Source organism: Thalassophryne amazonica, chromosome 2 (assembly GCF_902500255.1).
Source record: "Thalassophryne amazonica chromosome 2, fThaAma1.1, whole genome shotgun sequence".
In the NCBI taxonomy this organism is placed as follows: domain Eukaryota; kingdom Metazoa; phylum Chordata; class Actinopteri; order Batrachoidiformes; family Batrachoididae; genus Thalassophryne; species Thalassophryne amazonica.
In genome coordinates, this window is record NC_047104.1 from 45,537,958 (window position 1) to 45,559,685 (window position 21,728).

At 39.6% G+C, this 21,728-nt stretch overlaps 2 long non-coding RNA genes across 2 annotated transcripts; both read left to right on the forward strand.

Moving 5' to 3' along the window:
* The first annotated feature begins 3,997 nt into the window (after positions 1-3,997).
* Positions 3,998-4,726, forward strand: LOC117502131. Its single transcript, XR_004558192.1, has 3 exons — positions 3,998-4,067; positions 4,401-4,450; positions 4,537-4,726. It is a non-coding gene; the product is annotated as an uncharacterized LOC117502131 (long non-coding RNA).
* A 7,004-nt stretch (positions 4,727-11,730) lies between these two features.
* On the forward strand, positions 11,731-18,222 carry LOC117502139. Its single transcript, XR_004558193.1, has 3 exons — positions 11,731-11,777; positions 11,993-12,034; positions 17,749-18,222. It is a non-coding gene; the product is annotated as an uncharacterized LOC117502139 (long non-coding RNA).
* Positions 18,223-21,728: the final 3,506 nt, after the last annotated feature.

Genomic DNA, 21,728 nt, shown 5'->3' on the forward strand with positions numbered 1-21,728 from the left:
ACAGGTGTCGACAAGCTTTTACGTGTAAATAATCCCCACAGCATAAATTCTTAAATCAACAAAGTCCATCAATTTTAACCAATTACATTTTAACCTACTTTGGTTACGTTTTTACACACAAAAACTTGTAAGTTGGGTTTAGTGGGACATGTGATTGAGACAGGCCCACTTGAAGCCTTTCACGGCGGATATCGATGTGTACTCACTCACACACACAGGCCGACTCTAAGGCGGTTAATAAGGACATGTGTTTATGAGAACACTGTCAATGTGGGGGATGGGCGATTAACTTGTTTGCAGAGTGGTGAATGCAATTCAATAGTATTTGTCTAAGTTTTCTAAGTTGTCCTGATCCTGTGTTCCTCTCTCACACACACATTTACAGGAAATGTGTAATGAGGCGCTGGGGACACAGAACATCGAAAAGCCCTGCTCATCAGAAGCAGAGAAAGTAAGTGAACATATCTTACTTCTTATGCTGCATTTATACATAACGACGGCAAGTCACGAATGCCACGAAGTATACATTCTTGGCCACTGCTCACGAAAGTGATGATTTAAGGAAGAGGTGTCCTCAAGAACTGCTGCAATCCGTTACCACGCGTGAGGATTAATGTCACATATTGGTGGAGATTATCAGGAACCATTACGCACGGTCAAGAATAATGTTCCGTGTTGTTATGCGTGATAGCGCACAACAGTGCATTCGTTAAGTTCCGAATTGTCTCCCCACACACCCCCATATTCATCCTACCGTCAGTTGCTGAACAGTTCAGATCTCTCCAGTTTGCTCCTCAAAATCCACAGCAGAAGAACTTTGTGACTGCATGCTTAGTTGGGCTCTTTGCCTTGGAGTGGCGCAGAGAGGAGGAGGAGACTGAGAGAGCCAAATGTGTGGCTCCACGCGGCTCTCGTCTCACTTGTTTTCGCAAACATCAGGCACAGCAGCAGCAGGTGGAACACCTGCAGGAGCGCACTGATGAGCATTGGAATGAGACTTTTAGTTGACTTGGCGTCACTGTCCTTCAGCATACTGCAGCAATGAAACTGAATGCGGTGCAGCAGGGTTCAATTGTGTGCACATCAGAGAAGGACGGTGTCACGCTCTATTAAGGATCACCACTAATCAAGATGGATCAACACGCTCGGTTGCAACCTCCACGACATGAGGCGTAATGAGGGTGGTGCGTGACATTCGTGGAATATTTTTTGACAGCCAAAAACATGCTTCACGAACATCACAAGTATCACGCACCAACACGCATTATCAAGAAACCTATTCAGATGCGTTAAGTCACGTAAAGAATGTCAGGAATGTGCCAAGAATAACTCCATATGATATTCGTAACGTGTCTTGACTATGTGTAAACACACCATTAGTGCTGACTTGTTCTGAGATTTAAGAGAGTGAAGTGTTGTGCTATGCTCTTAAACCCTGACTGCTGCCCACATGGTCACTATACATGGACTCTGCTTTGAGGTTGATAGTTACCTTGTAAAACCTTGGGTCATTCATCAAAAATATTAATGAATGGAAAAATTTTGCTGTTTGGATAAGGGTCATTCCATCTGAAATTACCCAGTATTGGAGGAATTTACCAGGTCACCCTCTCAGATTCTTCTGAAAAATAATCAGAGGTGCTCCTAGAGCACAGATATATAAAAACCCAAAATATTAGAGTTGTATCTGAGTTAGTGTTGAAACCACAGCTCCTGGAAATTTTTGATAATTTTTTGAATTTTACCAAATGAGGCTCTTTGTGCACTTTCAACCATGAATATCTCCCAATTGTACAGAATACACAGCTTTGAAAGTCAAAAGCAAGGGCAAACCTTTTCTGTATAACTTGAAAATCTTTTTACATTATATAAAGTACAGATTTTTTTTCCTCATTAGTTTTGACATATTAGACCATATCTATCAGAAAAGCAACCTGTTGCTACTTCTGGAAAGGCACAATTGTTAGATATATGCTTGATTTTTAATTTTGCCATTTTCAAACCTCATTTGGCCATGTGGTCAGACAAATATCTGTTTCATATTTTCACTATAAGTTGGCATATGACTGAAGACGATATATCAAAATATAGTTATAGTGTTGTTACTGGCCTTTATTCTGGAGTTCTAATGTTATTTTTCCACACTAAATACTGCTTCAAATAGACTTTTCACAGCAGTAATTATTTTCATTCCTATTTTAGTTGAAAACAATGAAAACCAGCACTCTTATCCAGTTCATCACATTTATTAAATAGGTGTCAACGATTTTACGTGTAAATAATCCCCACAGCATAAATTCTTAAAGTCCATCAATTTTAACCAATTACATTTTAACCTACTTTGGTTACGTTTTTACACACAAAAACGCGTAAGTTGGGTTTAGTGGGACATGTGTTTGAGACAGGCCCATTTGAAGCCTTTCACGGCGGATGTCGATGTGTACTCACACACACACACACACACAGGCCGACTCTAAGGCGGTTAAAAAGGACATGTGTTTATGAGAACATTGTCAGTGTGGGGGATGGGCGATTAACTTGTTTGCACAGTGGTAAATGCAATTCAATAGTATTTGTCTTTTAAAGGAGTTTTCTAAGTTGTCCTGATCCTGTGTTCCTCTCTCACACACACATTTACAGGAGGTGTGTAATGAAGCACAGAACATCGAGAAGCCCTGCTCATCAGAGACAGAGAAAGTAAGTGAACATATCTTCCTTCTTATGCTCCATTTATACGAGAGTCGTACATAGCGACGGCTGATTTGTTCTGAGACTTAGAAAAAAGTGGAGGGATTTGCTTGGTTCTTACATCATCACTGTTGCCTACAGGGATGATGGGCTTATGGGTGAGATACACAAAAGGTGACCTCTCTCCTTTTCCTTTCATTTTCATGTGGAACTTATGCAACAAGGCAAAAATTGCTTCCCCTCCTACACCCAAGTGACAGATTTCGCACTTGTTCTCATAGATGTGCATACGCAGGCTTGCAATGCCATACAAGAAAGTTGAAAAATGTTCAACTTGTGTCCCTGTCTCATGGCACTACAACCAATAAGGGAGGGTTTTATTGACTGACCAATGAGTTGAGATCATACTATACACTGCAGTCGATTGCCACTTTTATCATGGAGGTACTTTGTCAAATGAGTAGGGTTGGGTCCTGAATTGGGTTGTTGAATAGCACCAACTGAAATTTTTTGACACTTTTGAGTATCAAAACATGCCTTGTTTTTTTTTTTTTTGCCACGTTACAGTGCTTCGCAGCAACTGAGATGGGGTTCATGTTGGCTTTATATGCCTTGTGAGCGAGTGTGTCACTGTTGAGTGGTTAAAAAACTAAATTTGTTTTCCAAAGCACAAAAGGACTTAAAGATGAAAAACATGCAACTATCCCTCCATTCTAACACAGTAAATTCAACTTTATCTATAAGTAATGAGAGCCAACACCTCTTCACACTCATGCTGCTCAAAATCTGTGTGTTTGCTGCTCCCAAAACAAATGGTGCATTTAAGGATGCTTGTATTTATGAGCATTGAAATAGTGATACACATGCATTCGACTTTGTCACTGACTTGTCAGAACTGAAAAAGATTTGTTTATCTTTTATATTAGAAAACTGCTTTGAGGGGATAAAATGTCCAGAATGAAAAAAATAATAGACATATTTTTCTTTTTGTTACAATGAGTTTTATTAAATAGGTATCAAAAATGTATCGAGTGTGAAGGTAGTGGTATTGGAACAGATATCAAAAAATTTTAAACTGAACACAGGCCTACAAAGCATATTCCTCAAAATTAATGATGAATGAAAGTGTCAATTGTCAAAGTTTCTGTAATATATTGTCAATTATGGATTCTACAGCTGATGTTCTCTCCTATCTTGAAATTACGAAGTCCGTTAATTTCTTAGTCTTGCATGATTTTAAATAATAAGGTCTTCTTTTTTGTTTTTGGATGTATAGTGCAACCATATACTTTGCAATGCTGTCTTGTCAAGTTTGGATTCATGTGAGGATTGTACAGGACCTGTGTCAAGTCTAAAATGGCTTGGATATACCTGCAAATGTGAGTATCCAATCAAATGTGGCTCTCAAATGAGTCATATATACTTTTGTCTCTGTGTTTTCTTGATTTTCTTAAAAAAAAAAAAAAAAAAAGTTCATTTTAAGGATTTGTCCATAAATAAATTGTATTTTGATGTCCCTTATTACTTTTGGTCAAATAATATGTTCAAATTTAGTTTTTCATTTGTAAAAATATTTCCAGAATTATCTTTTTTTTTTAAGCAAATGCATTGTATGCTGATGTGCTGAAAATTAAAGATCTACCTGAGCCTTTTATTCCTCCTGTTTTTTTTTTTTTGGTTTGTTTTTTTTTTTTCTTTTTTTTTCCTTGCAGTATGTTCAAGATCATGGCACAAAACCTGCTTCATGAAGACTATGTCAATGGTATGTTTATTTAATAAAAGTTTGTTAATGCAAAATATTTGTTCAGTCAAACCTTTTTTTTAAAAATGATGCATTTTGTTTTTCAGGTCAGTGTTGAAATATCCAGTTCTGAAGGATCCAGTTCTGATAAAGAATATCTACCTTGCTCGGGTATTGATGGCTCTTCTACTGACGAAGAATTTGTGTCTGACAATGCTACAAGTAGCAACAGTGATGACAGTCTTTCCCTCAACGCCATGCCAGCATCTTGCATGAGCCCGCCTCTTCTTTTGGAGTCTTCTAAGAAGAGGTCAATGAGCTTGCCACAATCTTCAAGTTCATCCACTCCGCAGGACATGAGCAAAAAATCCATCACAGCCGAGGACCTTGTATGTCATGAACAACTCTCTGATTCTCATGATACTACCACAGTCACTGCCCAGAAGCCTGATAGTGTTATGGAAAAACAAACGGAATCATGTTCTGAGGACAGGACGATTGACATTGTAACAAAAAACAAAGCTAATTCTTATACCCACAAAAATTATTGTTATGTGTGCAAGAAACCTCAGTCTAAAATCGCTCATCACTTTAAGCAGCATGAAGCTAATGATCCAGACATTGCTGCAGCCTTCTTGCTCCCTAAACATTCCAAGCAGAGAAAAAGGCTACTTGAGAAGCTACGAAACAAAGGAAACCATCAACATAATCTAGAGGTTTTGGAAAGTCAGAAAGGACTGCTAAAACTAAAAAGAACACCAAAAAAATCACTAACTAAAATAACTGCTGCAACATTTGTCCACTGCACATACTGTAAAGGCATGTTTCTACGCAAAGAACTGTGGCGCCACTCAGCTAGATGCCCAATGAAAACTGTCTCGGACTCTGGAGAAACTGATAGGGTCCAAGTTTTGGCTTTGGCAGATATTGCAGAGGCAACATTTTCCCAAGCAATTTTACCTGGAGTTTGGAAGATCTTAGGGAAAATGAAGGATGATGACATTTCATCTGTAGTTCGCAATGATTTCCTTATATTACAGTTATGTCAGTCAATTTATAACAAGCATGGTAATGATCAAACAAAATCGGAATACATTAGACAGAAGGCTCGGGAAATGGGCAGACTTTTGGTGAGCTTGAGAAAAAGATCCTCCCTCTTCTCCTTCGAAGATGCGCTCAAACCAAACAATTTTTACAAACTCGAGACTGTAAAAGATGTTGCTGGGTATGATGATGAAAACAACTCTTATAAGACACCAAGTCTTGCTTTGAAATTAGGACATTCTCTCAGAAAGATTGAAGACATTATTCTCTGCAGGGCCATCGCAGCAGAAGATGATACTGCCATAAAAGCAGCAGAACGATTCAACAAGCTCTGCTCAAGTGAATGGGCGGGTCTTGTCTCACACACAGCTCTTTCTACTTTGAGCAAATCAAAGTTTAATAAGCCGTCAACAATACCTTTCACTAAAGATGTCCAGCTTCTCCACAAATACTTGGAAAAAAAAATCAGCTGATGCGCTTAATGGCTTAAGGCTTCATGAGTCTCCACAGGCTTATGGAGAACTTGCTAGAGTGGTACTCACTCAAATAATTGTCTTCAACAGACGCCGTGCAGGAGAGGTCTCAAAAATGACACTTGGTCTACACAGCTTCGTAAACATGTGGCAACAATGTCCCAGATTTTAAACCTCAAAGATAATGAACTTGACCAACTGGCAAACTTATTCGGGTCCATAGAGACTATTACAGAATGCCAGATGCAACCATACAAATTGCAAAAATGTCAAAACTGCTGCTGGCGATGGAAAAAGGATCTCTGAGAAGATTCCAGGGAAAATCCTTGGATGAAATTGAGATTGAAGGTATATATATATATATATATATATATATATATATATATATATATATATATATATATATATAATTTTATATAATATTATTATATATAATGTATGTATGTGTGTGTGCGTGTGTATATATATATATATAAAATATATAAAATATGCACTAACCTCTTACCTGAGGAGAGTTTTTCTGGCGGGTTGTTTTAAACATTATAGCTGCAACACAACCCATATGTTTAGGTTCCTACAAACCAATTAAAGCTCTAATGACAACAGCCAAATTTATTATTGCTTTCATGGGATCATTTATAGCGGGTGTAGTGGGATTGGGTGAGCGGCTCAGCGGCCTATAGGCCCCACCCACACATACTGTGAAGCCTCACAATGAGACACTGATCTGTAATATTGCGGCAGTAATGGTCCTTTTTCTATTATGAAAATTCTAATAATCCAATCCAGTTACATTTTGGTTCAAATAGCACATTTATGTCTTAACATATACTCAAATATATATATTTTTTTTACCATTCATATGACTTCTAATATTTCAAATATTCTCTGTAATATCTCAAGTGCATGAAAACCTTGGACATATACAAGTAATAGGTGATTTAGATAAAAATCTCAACTGCACACAGCCAGCCAGAATGATAAGTGTTTAATAAGGATAGTTTGAAAATTGTATCTGTGGACTGGATGTGCATGTATGCATGTATTCATGTTAAGAGCAAGAATTTTTCATTAATTCATTTTGAGCTGGTCAAACTCAGATTTACTAAATCCAAATTGAGTATGTGCCCATATTATGCGTAAACTGTAAACATTCTATTCTCCAGATGAACTGGAACCAGATGTAGAAATGGATGCAGTAGAAGAAAGCGATGAAGATGATGAAGCGCCAGATCCTGTCCTTGATGTGAACGGTACTTAATGAATGATATTCCTGTGTGTCAGTGCTGTGATGTAATTGACTTGAACAAGAATAATTTAGCGTAAACCAGTGTTGCTCCAGATTAGTTGGGAAAATAAGTATTTGATCCCCTGTCAGTTTTGCAGGTTTTCCCACCTACAAAGAATGGAGAAGTCTGTAATTTTTTATCATAGGTACACTTAAACTGTGAGAGACAGAATCTAAACAAAAATCCAGAAAATCACAGTTTGATTTTTAAATAATTAATTTGCATTTTATTGCATGAAATAAGTATTTGACCCCCTAGAAAACAGAGCTTAACAATTGGTACAGAAACATTTGTCTGCCGTTATAGAGGTCAGACATTTCCTTGACCAAGTTTTCACACACTGCAGCAGGGATTTTGGTCCACTCCTCCATACAGATCTTCTCCAAATCTTTCAGGTTTGGAGTTTCAGCTCCCTCCAAAGATTTTCTATTGAGTTCAGGTCTGGAGACTGGCCAGGCCACTCCAGGACCTTGAAATGCTTCTTACGGAGCCCCTCCTTAGTTGCCCTGGCTGTGTGTTTGGGGTCATTGTCATGCTGGAAGACCCAGCCATGACCCATCTTCAATGCTCTTACTGAGGGACGGAGGTTGTTTTCCAAAATCTTGCGATGCATGACCCCATCCATCCTCCCTTCAATACAGTGCAGTTGTCCTGTCCTCTTTGGGAGAAAGCACCCCCAAAAATTATGTTTCTACCCCCATGCTTCATGGTTGGGATGGTGTTCTTACGGTTGTTCTCATCCTCCAAACACAGCAAGTGGAGTTGATTCTTAAAAGCTCTATTTTGGTCTCATCTGACCACATGACCAGATGGTCACTGGTGAACTTCAAACGGGCCTGGACATGTACTGGCTTGAGCAGGGGGACCTTGCTGCCCTGCAGGATTTTAAACCATGACAGCATCATGTGTTACAAATGTAATCTTTGTGACTGTGGTCCCAGCTGTCTTCAGGTCATTGACCAGGTCCTCCTGTGTAGTTCTGAGCTTTCTCAGAATCATCCTTACCCCACAAAGTGAGATCTTGCATGGAATCCCAGACCAAGGGAGACTGACAGTCATCTTGTGTTTCTTCCACTTTCTAATAAATAATTATAACAGTTGTTGTCTTCTACCAAGCTGCTTGCCTGTTGTCATGTAGTCCATCCCAGCCTTGTGCAGGTCTACAGTTTTGTCCCTGGTGTCCTTAGACGGCTCTTTGGTCTTGGCTATGGTGGACAGGTTGGAGTGTGATTGATTGAGTGTTTGGACAGGTGTCTTTTATACAGGTAACAAGTTCAAACAGGTGCAGTTAATACAGGTAAAGAGTGCAGAATAAGCGGGCTTCCTAAAGAAAAACAGGTCTGTGAGAGCCAAAATTCTTGCTGGTTGGTAGGGGGTCAAATACTTATTTCATGCATTAAAATGCAAATTAATTATTTAAAAATCATACAACGTGATTTTCTGGATTTTTTTTTTTTTTTTTTTTTAAGATTCTGTCTCTCACAGTTAAAGTGTACCTACGATAAAAATTACAGACTTCTCCATTGTTTGTAGGTGCAAAAACCTGCAAAACTGACAGGGAGTCAAATACTTATACTCAACAAAAATATAAACGCAACACTTTTGGTTTTGCTCCCATTTTGTATGAGATGAACTCAAAGATCTAAAACTTTTTCCACATACACAATATCACCATTTCCCTCAAATATTGTTCACAAACCAGTCGAAATCTGTGATAGTGAGCACTTCTCCTTTGCTGAGATAATCCATCCCACCTCACAGGTGTGCCATACCAAGATGCTGATTAGACACCATGATTAGTGCACAGGTGTGCCTTAGACTGCCCACAATAAAAGGCCACTCTGAAAGGTGCAGTTTTGTTTTATTGGGGGGGGATATCAGTCAGTATCTGGTGTGAGATACAGTCTGAGAGCGAAGCGCTCTATTGGGGTGATATGGTACTATGAGGTCCCTAAGATAAGATGGGACCTGATTATTCAAAACCTTATAAGTAAGAAGAAGAATTTTAAATTCTATTCTAGAATTAACAGGAAGCCAATGAAGAGAGGCCAATATGGGTGAGATATGCTCTCTCCTTCTAGTCCCCGTTAGTACTCTAGCTGCAGCATTTTGAATTAACTGAAGGCTTTTCAGGGAACTTTTAGGACAACCTGATAGTAATGAATTACAATAGTCCAGCCTAGAGGAAATAAATGCATGAATTAGTTTTTCAGCATCACTCTGAGACAAGACCTTTCTAATTTTAGAGATATTGCGCAAATGCAAAAAAGCAGTCCTACATATTTGTTTAATATGCGCATTGAATGACATATCCTGATTAAAAATGACTCCAAGATTTCTCACAGTATTACTAGAGGTCAGGGTAATGCCATCCAGAGTAAGGATCTGGTTAGACACCATGTTTCTAAGATTTGTGGGACCAAGTACAATAACTTCAGTTTTATCTGAGTTTAAAAGCAGGAAATTAGAGGTCATCCATGTCTTTATGTCTGTAAGACAATCCTGCAGTTTAGCTAATTGGTGTGTGTCCTCTGGCTTCATGGATAGATAAAGCTGGGTATCATCTGCGTAACAATGAAAATTTAAGCAATGCCGTCTAATAATACTGCCTAAGGGAAGCATGTATAAAGTGAATAAAACTGGTCCTAGCACAGAACCTTGTGGAACTCCATAATTAACCTTAGTCTGTGAAGAAGATTCCCCATTTACATGAACAAATTGTAATCTACTAGATAAATATGATTCAAACCACCGCAGCGCAGTGCCTTTAATACCTATGGCATGCTCTAATCTCTGTAATAAAATTTTATGGTCAACAGTATCAAAAGCAGCACTGAGGTCTAACAGAACAAGCACAGAAATGAGTCCACTGTCTGAGGCCATAAGAAGATCATTTGCAAGGGCGTAGGTTTGGTCTCAGCTTTGGTAGGGACAATACCATCCCCCCCCCCCCCCCCCCCCCCGGGCTTTCAAATGACTGTCCCGGTCGCCCAAAGCCAGCAGCAGCCCTGTGTGTGGTGTGTCTTTGATGCCGCCTGAGTGCAACACCTGCAAAATGATTCTTGGGTGTCAGAGAGCGATGCGTGTTTGGGCAACCAACTGAAATTATTGTACATTTTGGATTTTTTCCCCATTATTGATCGTACATTGTACAGAGGGCAAAACTATCGTACAAATACGGTAATTATCGTACATCTGGCAACACTGCACCGGAGCCACCCATCCTCTGCGCTCCGGGACCTCCCACTTTACAAATGAAGCACTGCCTGCCACGAGATGCGCTTTGTTTACGTCCATGTGAGAAGAACGTGAGCCAATGAAATTGCAACATGGGTAACCCTGTCACTCTGGCACGTCGAAAACACAAAACGTGACGACTAAAATTATAGTATGGAGTTCACAAAAAAAAATAGTGAATGATTTTGTTATATTAAAAAAATGCTAAATATTGGTAGGGACTATTTTGCCATCCCAAAATATTGGTTGTGACTTGTCCCTATGGTCCATATGCAAACCTACGCCCTTGATCATTTGTAACCTTCACTAATGCTGTTTCTGTACTATGATGAATTCTAAAACCTGACTGAAACTCTTCAAATAGACCATTCCTCTGCAGATGATCAGTTAGCTGTTTTACAACTACCCTTTCAAGAATTTTTGAAAGGGTAGGATGACATACTGGTGTGGTGGGCTTTAGTCAGACACACAATAGGCACAATGTACTTCTGGTTTTAATTAAAGTTACTGCTCACTCTGCATATTTAAAATTTAAGATAAAAGTTGCCTTAAAGATAGGATGCTTAATAAGCTGGAATTAAATTGAGACGTGACATCTGAAGTGTCCTACAGGCCCAGGACAAGTTGTAAAATGCCCGCCGTTTTGAAACTATTTGCATTGATGACATTACACATGGTTTTAACAAATTACATGACACATCAGTCTAGCCATTCATGCAAAGGTAATTGAAGTCTTTTGGAGCCTTATAATCAGTAAAAATGTGACATCCCATTAAATGCCACTTAATAAATGCTATTGTAATGTTCTTGGTAAAATTGTATTTTATGGCATTTGGCGTCAAATTGCACTCATGGTGTCTTTGAACATGACATGGGGATGACTGAAGTAATTACTCTTTAAAAAATACATTCTCCTGTCAGCTGTATGTTGAAAGTTTATGGTATTTGTATTGTTGAAATTGATTATATAAGGGATTTCAATTGTTGCTTTTTATAGATGAAGGGGAGATGGTAATGGAAGACACAAACAGCTTGTCAGGTATATTCATATTAGTTTCATATTTTGTTCCAGTCAAAGTGTTTAAATCCTTTCCAGTTCTACAATTTAATATTTGTTTTTCTTAATGTGATTCCATTTTTCCCAGGGCCTGTAAAGAGACTATGTGTCTTCCTTAAGATGTTTGTTCAGATTCAAGATGGTTAGGAAGTGTTTGGATTGGGAAGATTTATGGAGTAGTTTTCATGTGTTATTTGTGTTCACAGAGAAGCTAAAAACAATCCAGCATAAAGGCAAACACTCCAAAGGTAGGTATAGAAAATCTATCTAATCGGATCTGTGTGTGTGTGTGTGTGTGTGTGTGTGTGTGTGTGTGTGTGTGTGTGTGTGTGTGTGTGTGTGTGTGTGTGTGTGTGTGTGTGTATATGTATGTATGTATATATATATATATATATATATATATATATATATATATATATATATATATATATATATATATAGTAAATGTTGCTTTTTCCCTCAGCAAAACTTGGAGTGAGTCAGGATGAGGCGGACAGCTCTCGAGGTACAGTTTATGAAAAAAATGTTTCAGCCAAAAAGCACACATGACCTGTAGATGATTTTTGTGTATTAATGATCCCCTCCACTCAAAAGCGTGTTTCTTTTTTTGTGTCCCTAAATTGTCAGACCTGCTGATCACAGCACTGTCCAATCAGGTGTAGCCTGGCAATTTAATGCTGCATTTACACATTAATGACGGCAAGTCACGAATGCCACGAAGTATACATTCTTGGCTACGGCTCATGAATGTGATCATTCGGGCAGAGGCGTCAGGTATCCTCAGGAAATGCTGGAACCTTAGATAGATAGATGTTTAGATCTATTTTATTGCCATTACAACAAGTACAATGAAGTTACAGCAAGTGCAATGAAATTATCTTCACACCCATTCACCTCAGACAGAAATGCAGCAGTTAATCTACAGGTATTACTACAACCCCAATTCCAGTGAAGTTGAGACATTGTGTGAAATGCAAAGAAAAACAGAATAAAATGATTTGAAAATCCTCTTCAACGTATATTCAATTGAATACACCACAAAGACACAATATTTAATGTTCAAACTGATAAACTTTGTTTTTTGTGCAAATATTTGCTCATTTTGAAATGGATGCCTGCAACACGTTTAAAAAAAGCTGGGACAGTGGTATGTTTACCACTGTGTTACATCACCTTTCCTTCCCTCAATAAGAGCATTGAGTATGGGTCATGGCTGGGTCTTCCAGCATGACAGTGACCCCAAACACACACCCAGGGCACCTAACGAGGGGCTCCGTAGAAGTATTTCAAGAACCTGGAGTGGCCTGGCCAGTCTCCAGACCTGAACTCAATAGAAAATCTTTGGAGGGAGCTGAAACTCCAAATCTGAAAGATCTAGAGAACTGTATGGAGGAATGGACCAAAATCCCTGCTGCAGTGTGTGAAAACGTGGTAAAAAAAACTACAGGAAATGTTTGACCTCTAATTGCAAACAAAGGATACTGTACCAAATATTAACATTGATTTTCACAGTTGTTCAAATATTTATTTGCAGCAGCAACATAGAAATAAATTTAAAAAAAATCATACATTGTGATTTCCGGATTTTATTTTATTATTTATTTATGTTTTTAGATTATGTCTCTCACAGTGGACATGCACCTAAGATAAAAATTTCAGACTCCTCCATGATTTCTAAGTGGGAGAACTTGCAAAATCGCAGGGTGTTCAAATACTTATTTTCCTCACTGTACATCAACAACACCCAGAAATGCTGCTGCCTTCTCTGGGCCCGAGCTCACTTGAAATGGACAGACGCAAAGTGGAAAAGTGTGCTGTGGTCTGATGAGTCTACATTTCAAATTGTTTTTGGAAATCATGGATGTTGTGTCCTTCAGACAAAAGAGGAAAAAGACCATCCAGATTGTTACCAGTGCAAAGTTCAAAAGCCAGCATCTGTGATGGTATGAGTGTGTGCTAGTGCCCATGGCATGGGCAACTTACACATCTGTGATGACACCATCAATGCTGAAAGGTACATCCAGGTTTTGGAGCAACACATGCTGCCAGCCAAGCAATGTCTTTTTCAGGGACGTCCCTGCTTATCTCAGCAAGACAATGCCAAGCCACATTCTGCACATGTTACAACAGCATGGCTTCATAGTAAGAGTGCGGGTACTAGACTGGCCTGCCTGCAGTCCCGACCTGCCGCCCATTAAAATATGTGGCACATTTTGAAGTGCAAAATACGACAGCAGAGACCCTGGACTGTTGAACAACTGAAGTCGTACATCAAGCAAGAATGGGAAAGAATTCCACCTACAATGCTTCAACAATTAGTGTGCTCAGTTCCCAAATCCTTATTGAGTGTTGTTAGAAGGAAAGGTGATGTAACACAGTGGTAAATATACCACTGTCCCAGCTTTTTTGAAATGTGTTGCAGGCATCCATTTCAAAATGACCAAATATTTGCACAAAAACAAAGTATCAGTTTTTACATTAAATATCTTGTCTTTGTGGTGTATTTAATTTAATCTAGGTTGAAGAGGATTTGCAAATTAATGTATTCTGTTTTTATTTACATTTTACACACCATCCCAGCTTCATGAAGTCATCAGCACAGGGATCTCTAGCAGCAGACAACAGCAACCAGCAGGGTATTCTATTACCTTTGTAAAGGCTGGGGAGAAACGACGGCAGAGCCTAAGACCAACAGGAGGGCTGCTGGCAACAGCGGGGGGCTGGCAGCTGAAGGTTGACCTCGGGAGACGGCTTAAATTCCCGGAAAACATTGCAGTAACCACACTCAAGCCGGACGTAGTCTTGGTGTTAGAAACAACAAGGCAAGTGGTCCTGCTGGAGTTGACTGTTGTCTGGGAAGCCCGGATGGAGGAGGCCTTTGAGAGGAAGAGGGCCAAGTATGAGGAGTTGGCAAGCGAATGCCAAAGCAGGGGATGGAGGACTCAATGCAATCCCATTGAGGTCAGCTGCAGAGGATTCATTGGCCAGTCACTCATCAGAGCACTCAAGATGTTGGAAGTGAAGGGACTGCATTACAGAAGAGCCATTAAAAACATCACTGACGCAGCAGAAAAGGCGTCAAGATGGCTATGGATCAAACAGGGTGATTCGTGGACCTTTAAGCTACTCAGACACAAGCTGGGGCCTGATCACCCCCGGCTGGGTCGCCTGGGCGAGTGTGTATGATATGGAGAGACCCTAAACACCCAATGACCCCAGGGTACATCTGTGAAGATGTGAAGTTGCACCAAAGGTGTTTGTGAAAACCAAACTAAGACAGTCCGTCATTCAAATTGAGGCAATGTGAATGTGGTGGGACCGCAGCAGTGTCCCGTGCAGATGGGACACTGCGGGGGAGTGGCAAGGTGGAGGCAAGGAGGGTAGTAGGGGTGGGGGAGATGAGGCATCTGTCATGTGTGCAGATGAGATGAGTTCGCATCAGTCAGATGAGTTTGTATGTTTCTGTCAGTGTGTGCATAATGTCTGGAGTTGCCTTGACAACATCAGACTGTCAGGGAGGGCAGAAGATAAGAGGGCAACCAAATGGTTCACCAAGGCCGTAGAACTTCTTCTGGAGGAAAACAGCAGGACGTTTTGACCTTTGGTGGCTGATAAGCCTGCCATGTTTAGGGTTCAGCAGAGAAACAACATTTGCAGCTCCTCTGACTGACCAAATCCAATTTGAGTATTCCCTGGTCTCCGACATCTTCCTTTGCAAGGCATACATTTGCTCCAATATATTAACCATCTTAGTTCAAGTTTGAGAATGTATCTCCTTGCCCAACTCATTAATCATGATGGACAAGTGAGGGGTCATGGTTATGGTAGCAGCCATCTTGCCAGTTCTCCAGTAGGACAAGCAGCACATAAACCAATAAGTACCAGCCCTTCCACAATAAAACCAAATATAAATAAATCTTCGACGTCCTCCACAGAGAGTGGTACTAAGCACGCAACACTCTACTTCTCCCAGGTGTCGAGAACGTAACCCACAGGGTAGGTTCCATCTGGGCACAAAGGGTTACCCAGCCCTGATTTCCTTGTTGAATGAATTATGTCGGTAGCATTCACAGAGGAGCTGATCATTTCCATGGTTAGTCCAAGTATAATTTGAAGAATTCACAGTCCGGTGAAGTAGGGACTTTGAAGTTTGGAGCAGAGATCGAGGATAGAACAGGAGATGCAACCACCCTCGCCGGAGTCCCAAGCTGAAGTGTTACCATGTGTTATGATTAATGGCACATGTTGCTGGAGAATTATCAGGAACCATTACGCAGTCAAGAATAATATTCCGCATTGTTGCGCACTATTGCGTGTAACAGTGCATCATTATGTTCTGCCATATTGCGAATGAAGCGAATTGTCTCCACACACACCCCCACATTCATCCCACTGTCAGTTGCTGAACAATTCAGATACTCCAGTTTACTCCTCAAAAGCCACAGCAGAAGAACTTTGTGACTGCATGCTTAGTTGGGCTTAGTTAGAATGGAGGAGGAAACTGAGAGAGCCAGATGTGTGGCTACATCGCTCGTTCTCCCAAACATCAGGCGCAACAGCAGCAGCAGGTGGAACACCTGCAGGAGCGCGCTAATGAGCATTGGAACGAGACTTTTAGCCGACTCTGGGTCACTGTCCTTTGGCATGTTGCAGCAATGAAACTGAATGCAGTGCAGCAGGGTTTAATTGTGCGCACGTCAGAGAAGAACACTGTCATGCTCTATTAACTCATTCAGTGCCAAAGACGCGTAAACACATCTTTTCAGATAGTAACGCTCAGTGCCAAAGACGCGTTATCGCGTCAGTTACACTTTTTTATGGGAGGGGCGGGGTAATCATCTGATCTAGCTTGTGTAGAAAAATTAGTTATAATCACAAGGGAATCCATTCTGTGGGTGGTAACAGTGTGAGTATGGACCGGAGCACGGCTCTCTCTCCACCATTGTGCTGACGTCTTACGGTTGTACCGCTCCTAATCTGACTGGTTTCCACCTCGCTGTCGCCCAGTGTCTGTCAAACTGTGATGCAGTTGCGCTGCTACAGTCATTCCTTGTTTTTCCTTGGAATGAAAAAACACGGAGCGGACGACACAAGTAAATAATGCAATCGCCAGGTTCATGCAAGCACAAGCGATTCAAATCCATCAGGTTTATGAAAAAAATAAAAAAAGGCCCAATGCGCGGGAGCCAGAGGGAAAAGGTGCGCAGCTGAGAGGAGAGACAGACGGAGCCCCTCCCCTGACGGTTTTTTTTTTTTTTTGGTGTATTATACAATAGGATCACTTTTCATAATGTTTGAGATGTCACTGAAGCAAAAACAATTATAATCAACGACATTTTCTGCTTGAAATGTTGCTTGTCACAAAAAGCCAATTTTCTCAGCTTTTTGTCAGAAATCATCATTTTTAGTGATAACCACCCATGTTCTGCAGACAATTACTAAAGAATGGAAAGAGGTACAAACAAACGTTTTTTTTCTGATGATAAAGGAAAGTCTGAAGTTTCTTTTGGTATGTTTGTTGTTGACATGGACATAACTCAATTTTCTATGGGTCTTGAAAAAAACACTCAAATGCTGAAAAAATCCTGGCACTGGGATGTGCTGAATTTTGAAAATAGCTGGCACTGAATGAGTTAAGGATCACCACTAGTCAAGACGGACCAATACGCTCATTTGCGACCTCCACGACATGAGGCAAAATGAGGGTGGTGCGTGACATTCGTGTGAGATTTTTTGACAGCTAAAAACATGCTCCACGAATATCACGCACTATTAAGAAACCTATTCAGATGCGTTAAGTCACGTTAAGAATGTCAGGAATATGCCAAGAAGGACGCAAATATGACATTCATGTCGCATCTTGCCTATGTGTAAATGCACCATTACATGGAAACACCCACCATGCTTATAGGTTTCAGATGTGGCTGCATTTTATCTGGCAAAAAAATGCAACAGTGGACACGTACCTCGTTTTAGATGTCTCCTTGCTCCAACATACCTGAATTAAATGAAATTATCAGGCTTCTGCAGAGTTTAATAATGCACTATTTCAAACCAGGTGTGTTAGGGCAGGGAGACATCTAAAACTTTTAGGAAGGCAGATCTTGAGGACTGAACTTGTGTGTTAAAAATTATCCCAAGACACATTATAGTGGAAAAAAATTTGAATGATGTTGACAGTCTAAAAAGGAAAATGTTCTAATGTTGTCATTTTTACAGAGGCCAATCGAAGGAGGAATTTGAAAAGGCCATGGAATGACAATGAAGTGAATGCGGTTATGAAACATTTCAAAACCCATATTTTTAAGGGGCATCTTGCAACAATGAAAGAATGTGAGCAGTGCAAGGTTGCTGAAGACCCAGTTCTTCAAGACAAAACTTTACAAAACATAAGAGATTTTGTCAGGAACCGTGGTTTGAAGGCTAAAAAAAATTGCTGAAATGTTCATTGGTCAAGAATGTAGATTCACTGATCTACCATCTTGTTTGAGCCAAAATTGTTAATAGTGACTGTGTTGATGACCCACAAAAAATGGCTGAATCAACTTAATCTTTCTGTTTTCTCTTATTAAGCTTATGTAATACATCGAGTGTTCAAGAGATGACATTCATTTTTAGTAACGTACTTTCATTTGTTCCATCAAGAGAACATTTTATTTACTTTTAGGAACATTGCACTTTAATTTGTTATAGTTGAACATTTTATTTATTTTTAGCGACATTGCACTTTAATTTGTTATTTGACTTTTTTTTTACTTTTAGTGACATTGCACTTTAATTTGTTATTCGACTTTTTTTTTTTTACTTTTAGCGACATTGCACTTAAATTTGTTAGTTGTGAGGATGTTTTATTTACTATTAGGACAATTGTTCAGTACGTTATAGTTGAGAGATTTTTTTTTTTTTACTTTTGGCAACATGGCACTTTAATTATACTTAAACACTTATTTATTTAATTTTGGCAAAATGGATCTTTAGTTAGCCAAACTTTTTATTTACTTTCAACAACACTGCACTTTCATTTTTGTAAAGAGAACATTTTATTTACCTTAGGGCAGATTTTCTTTGAATATGTTAAGGTCAAGAGATTTTATTTTATTATTGTTGGCCATGTTTATGTTAAAGAAATTACTTTGTGTCACTATGCTTGTGAACAAAATAAATGTTTTTTGTTCTAAAGTAATGATTTTGATGTTAATTCCAAGGTCTCCTTGATGCTGATGCAGCAGAACTTCATAGTTTGCAAATCATTTTGTCACAGGTATGAGGACCTAATAGCACAAAACTGATGCAATGAACTGGTCTTTCTGTGTTTATTAAAACAAATAGGGATTGAGGAAGGGCAATGGTCAGGGGCAGCAAAGACTGCGTGTGAAGAGATCCCCAGGCTTGGGCAGACCAGCGAGGGTCAGAGGCAGAACAGGCAGCACTAGAAAATCCAGATCCTTTAGTCACACAAATGGAACAAAATCCTATAACTAGGCAGGGTGTAAAGAGGGCAAGCAAGGCTTGGTAGTCAAAACAAACTGCTCTGGAAACACTGATGAACTCGCAACAAGAAAAAGTACTGAAGCCTAATATACATATACTACTTACACCATGTGAATACAATGACATTTAGGCTGGGTGCATCACATTCGAGCGGGGACATGCAATCATACACTGAGGAAGGGAAGTTGAGGAGCCTGAAATGAAAGACAGCGTGAGACTTGAAAAATAAAATGGGAAACAGATGGGACAGAAATGTGAGTCTGTGACTAATTTAGCCTGCATGGTCCACATTCTTGATAGAGTGCATACATCTGAGCCTATTTTAATGTGTGTATATAATTAAATCATAATTAAGATTTAGCTAGACGTGGGTATGGATTATGTCCTTATACATTTAGACTGTCCTTATAATCAAGCTGTAGTTAGGTGTGTGTGTGTGTGTGTGTATGGTTCATGTCCTTCCTTATAAACTCACTGTCCTCACAATCAAGTTGTAGTTAGGCGTGTATGGTTTATGTCCTTATAAACCTAGTTTGTCCTCATAATTAAGGTTTATGTCAACCCTTGTGTGTGTGTGTGTGTGTGTGTGTGTGTGTGTGTGTGTGTGTGTGTGTGTGTGTGTGTGTGTGTGTGTGTGTGTGTGTGTGTGTGTGTGTGTGTGTGTGTGTATGGTTAATGTCCACATAATCCCAGGATGTCCTATTAATTCATAATTGAGGTGTGTGTGTGCGTGTATGGTTCATGTCCATATAAACTCAGAGTGTCCTCACAATCAAGCTGAAGATAGGTGTGTGTATGGTTTATGTCCTTATAAACCTAGATTGTCCTCACAATTAAGGTTTGGTAAGATGTATGTGTATGGTTGACTCCCTGATGAACCTAGTTTCAGGTTCAGGTGACTTTATTCATACCCGTAGGTAGATTTGACTTGCAGCAAACAGAAAAGGGCGTCCATGTTAGTCAAACACAACAATAACAATGAAAACACTAAAACACTAACAACATGTGCAAAACAAAATGTAACACAAACACCACCGGGGACTCACAAGCTTACTAAACCACTAAAAAAAGAAGCCTCAAAAAACACTAAAAGATGGTCAGCATAAAACTGATGTGCAAAGGGCAAATAAATATATATATATATATATATGTGCCAAACCTACTAAGATTTGTTCAAATGCACAATTGCCGCTGGGACAAAACTACTCCTGTAGCGTTTTGTCCTACACCTTGGGACTTTCAACCTACGGCCATAAGGTAGGAGCTGAAATTCATTAGCCAGGGGATGGGAGTCATCAACTGTGATGCAGCTGGTTATCCACTGTAAATGTTTGTTGTACAGGGACTCGAAACTCAGCTGCGACTCACCAATCAACCGACTGGACCATTTAATAATCTGACCCAGTCTGTTCCTGTTCTTCAGTGTCAGACTGCCAAACCATGCCACCAAAGAAAATAAAACAGATTCAATAAAAGCACGATAAAATAGTGTTAACATGGTTCGGCCGATGTGGAAGACAGTTTCCTGAGGCAGAACAAGTGCTGGTGCCCCTTCCTGCACATCGCCTCACAGTTTGCCTCAAACATCAGCGAATTATCAATAATAGTCCCAAGGTATTTATAAGTTTGCACAATTTCAACTGGTTGACCATTAATTATGGTGTTGTCAGGTGTGCTCCCATGCTTCCTGAAATCAATGACCATATCTTTAGTTTTTGATGTATTGATCTGAAGATATGAGTCCTCACAACATTTAACAAAATGGTCAAGTACAGGGCCGTGGCTGCTCTCATTGTCCCGCAGCAGACTGACAATCACCGTGTCATCCGCGTATTTTAAAATGAGCCTGTTTTTAAAAGTGCTCCGACACATACTGGTGTAAAGAATAAATAACAAGTAAGTAATAAGTTTGTCCTCAAAATTAATGTTTATGTCAACCCTTGTGTGTGTGTGTATGGTTGATGTCCACATAATACCAGGATGTCCTATTAATTCATAATTGAGGTATGTGTGTGTATGGTTCACGTCCTTATAAACTCAGACTGTCCTCACAATCAAGCTGTAGATAGGTGTGTGTATGGTTTATGTCCTTATAAACCTAGTTTGTCCTCATAATTAAGGTTTATGTCAACCCTTGTGTGTGTGTATGGTTGATGTCCACATAATCCCAGGATGTCCTATTAATTCATAATTGTGGCGTGTATGTGTATGGTTCACGTCCTTATAAACTCAAGACTGTCCTCACAATCAAGCTGTAGATAGGCATGTGTGTGTGTGTGTGTATGGTTTATGTCCTTATAAACCTAGTTTGTCCTCATAATTAAGGTTTATGTCAACCCTTGTGTGTGTGTATGGTTGATGTCCACATAATCCCAGGATGTCCTATTAATTCATAATTGTGGCGTGTATGTGTATGGTTCACGTCCTTATAAACTCAGACTGTCCTCACAATCAAGCTGTAGATAGGCATGTGTGTGTGTGTGTATGGTTTGTCCTTATAAACCTAGTTTGTCCTCATAATTAAGGTTTATGTCAACCCTTGTGTGTGTGTATGGTTGATGTCCACATAATCCCAGGATGTCCTATTAATTCATAATTGTGGCGTGTATGTGTATGGTTCACGTCCTTATAAACTCAGACTGTCCTCACAATCAAGCTGTAGATAGGCATGTGTGTGTGTGTATGGTTTATGTCCTTATAAACCTAGT